The following is a 3,560-nucleotide window of genomic DNA, read 5'->3' as shown; positions in this document are numbered from 1 at the left end:
TTATGTAGCCACAAGAGGCAAACCTCTCAACCTTTTTATCATCAGGCACCTGAATATGATCTCTGTTCTATTGGTATAAATTAGGCATAACTCCAGTCAGCCAGTGGAGTTCCCCCAGCCTGAAACCAATGTAAGCTAGATCAGAATCAAGCCCCCAAATTGTAGCAACAACCTCCTAAATGTCTAGCAAAGGATTAATGTTAATAGCAGGTTTTTCTTCCTTTTTTCTTTTTTTGCCATGTAAACCATATGAATGTACAGCTAAATCACTGAAAACAATAGCTATTATTTTCTGATTTCCTTATTGGCAGAAGTACACTGTATGTGTGCATTTTGTTTTATCTAATTATTGTTATTTCAAAGGAAAAGATACCAAGGGCCAGATCCACAAATACTATATGTCATCCTGGCTCCATTGCCCCATTGAGTTCAATGGAGCTATGCTGATTTACATCAGGTGATCTAGACCAGCGTTCATCAAATAAGCCTGATTCTCCTCTTGCTAAGTTTTACACTGGTGTAGCTCCATTGATTTGACTGGAATTATCCCTAATTTATACTAATGTCAGTGAGGAGAGAATTAGTATCCTTTCCATTGACTTCCATGGGACCCCAATCGGGCTCCAAATATGGAGCACTTCACAAAATGGAGAGATTTGTCTATTTTAGCCAAACATCCCAAACCTTGAGGTGCTTAGTGCAGCGAAACTACCAAACTCTTTGAAAGTTCTCATCACAATTTCCAACAAATCTTCCTCTCTAAAAAGTATTTGATGTAAACATGCCTAGGTACAGCTTTGTAGAGTGTGATCTGGTCCAAATTAGCCCTAGTTTGTTAAGCTTTAAAGCATGCTTCAGTGCTCATCTTCCCTTCCTGGTGGGGAACTCTGTTGTGAGGTAGGTAGGGGAATATGTTTTATTATCTCTTTTCTTCTTCCAGGGGTGCTATGTTTTGAGAACAGGGCCTCAATTTAGGACAGCATTTAAACACTTGCTTAAGTCCATCCCTATTCAGCACAGTACTTAAGCACATGATTAATTTTAAGCCTGTGCTTAAATCTCATAGAAGTCCTATCCACATGCCTAAAGTGAAGCACATGCATAAGTGCTTTTCTGAATAGGAATGTAGGAGTCTGCTTATGTAAACATACATTGTGTATTTTGAGATGGATGGGAGTGCCCAGAGTCTGGAATGAGTACTCTTTTTTTTTAGTTATAGTATAAATAGAAGTTATATTACTTTGGGACAAATTCTGCTTTCATTTACCCTGGTGTCTTTTACACTTATTGTCCATTGACTTCACTTTATTCACTCTGTGTTTACACTGATATAAATGAGAGCAGCAGTTGGCTTTTGGCATTTACAACGAAAGGAAACAAGCAGAATTAACTTGCCAGATTCATACTACAGTCTCTGTATTTACAGAGAAGCAAAGTTCATTTGAGAATCATTTGGGGGTGGGTGGGTTACGAAAGGAGAGGGGCAGGTGATGGTGAATGTGATATATCACCATTTATAATGTCAAATATATCTGCAACAGGGAATTAACATTCCTTTCCCTCTCAGAAGCAGACCTGCTTGTAATCTCTGGGACTTTAGTAGGTGTCCTCAGATAGTATAAAACCTCAAAGAAAAATAAATGGAGCTTCCATTTCAGGGAAAGGGACTCAAGATTTTGGCAGAATTTGGAGAAATCAGTTGAAAGCCTTCAATCCCTCTTTCTCTGTTAGAGGTACAGGAGGTTAAACCTTCAGTGGAAGAAGTGAAACTGACAAAGCCCACTAACTAAATTGAATCAGTCAGTATCAACATGTGTAAGTGACAAAGAGGCAAGATGAAAGATTGGGGTAATTATTTATTTTCAGTTTTTAATGGCCTTTTATTTGTGGTTTTCATGCCGATGTTTTTTAGTGGTAATTGCCTTTCCCTCTACTATTTACTTTTAATGAGACCCTTAAAACGGAGCATAAATATTGTAAAATCACAATAGTAATTATCCTGGTTGACTTATAAAGGAGTGTAAAAACAGGACATTGCTGAATTTAGGGGTGAAATGCACATTTGATAAAATGATTTAAGATATGGTTAAGATCACAAATCAGAAGCATAACTGATTTTCAGACTTAACATTTACAAATTGATTAGGAACATTACTTTGAGACTAAGACCCAGATTTTAAAGGTGTTTAAGCATTGGTCTGCTTAGCGTTGCAAGGTCTGACTGTCTTAGGTGGCAAAGTTCCTGTAGGCCAGATGCATGCATGCAGTGACATTAGTGCCAGATCAGGGACAGAGGGGAGGCAGCTTGAGCAGCCCCAATTCAGGAGCTTCAGTCCCTGGCACAGACTAGGACATTCCTATGCGGCTTTGCAAAGACAAACATTCAGTGTGTAAGCACACTCCACCTGCATCCCCTCTGATTCCCTTCCGTATCCTGCCTGTTTTGCTTCCTCAGGCCCTGCTTCTGATCTGCTCCAGGCCTATCCTGGAATGCCCCCTGGACATGGGGCTCCTGTGGAGACAGTGTACAACTGCCAGATCTGCTCTTCAACAAAGGGACCTTCTGCATTGGGGATGTTTCCCAGGTGGGGAGAAAGCTTATGCCAACTCTGGACCCCTTTGGTACTAGGAAAGATGGAAAAGTGCAATATGTAGAACACAAAGACATCACAATATCAGAATTACCTACATGGCAGCACTGCAGTTAGTTATTAACTACAGTGTGTAGCACTTGCATAGTGCTTTATGTTTTCAAATTACTGTACATGCACTAATTAAACTGTGGGGTGGTCACTAGTTACCTATTTGGAATCTTTTTCTTTTAAAAAAAATATTATTATTTGGTGAAGTTTTTCAGTTGACCTCCAAAGTGCTGTATTGTTCCCCCCCCCCCCCCCCTGGAAAAAAAAAAAAAAAGCAAAATCAAAGGACAAACAATGGCATCTGTTTTGTTGGTTTTTAATGAATATTATGCTTTTGTGTGTGTGTGTGGTAAGTAGCTTCTGTTGCTCAATCCAAAAGCTATCAGAACTAGAAGCAAATGTCTTTCCCATTTTTCCGTGCAGTTCTTTGAGATAACTCACTGAGAAATGTGGCCTAAAATTGGGTCTCCATTGGCTCTAATACTGCCTTCTCAACCACAACAGAGAGAGGATACACAGAAACATGTGGTCCAGCATACATTGGACAGACAGTGACGAGTCTCAGATGACTGTTAAAGGCTGATCTTGCTACATTTTTGTTTATATATTATCATTGGTACTGAAGGGTATGCTTGTGTTCATTTTAAACAAAATGTGATTTGGAGGGTACTTATGGATAAAGAAGCATGCTGTGGCTCACCACCCTAGGAACATTCTAGAAAAGGCCAAGGGGAGGGCGGAGAGCTCAACACGTGGAGTGGAGAAGTATAATCATGTGATGACAAATCCATATAGTGAAAGGTTAAATATGATTGGTTACAGGTTTGTGTTATGTAACTTTGTTATGTAACTGCCATGTGCTATAAAATAGCAATGGGAGGGGCTCCTTGCTGGAGGGACTCTGGCTGATTTTGTACC

The 3,560-nt window shown here is 39.7% G+C and overlaps 1 long non-coding RNA gene across 1 annotated transcript; it reads left to right on the top strand.

Moving 5' to 3' along the window:
• Positions 1-613: 613 nt before the first annotated feature.
• On the top strand, positions 614-2,894 carry LOC122466306. The gene is made up of 3 exons (XR_006291722.1): positions 614-897; positions 1,732-1,848; positions 2,456-2,894. It is a non-coding gene; the product is annotated as an uncharacterized LOC122466306 (long non-coding RNA).
• Positions 2,895-3,560: the final 666 nt, after the last annotated feature.

The sequence above is a fragment of the Chelonia mydas genome, chromosome 6, assembly GCF_015237465.2.
Source record: "Chelonia mydas isolate rCheMyd1 chromosome 6, rCheMyd1.pri.v2, whole genome shotgun sequence".
Taxonomy (NCBI): domain Eukaryota; kingdom Metazoa; phylum Chordata; order Testudines; family Cheloniidae; genus Chelonia; species Chelonia mydas.
This window is presented reverse-complemented; position numbering and strand designations above follow the sequence as displayed.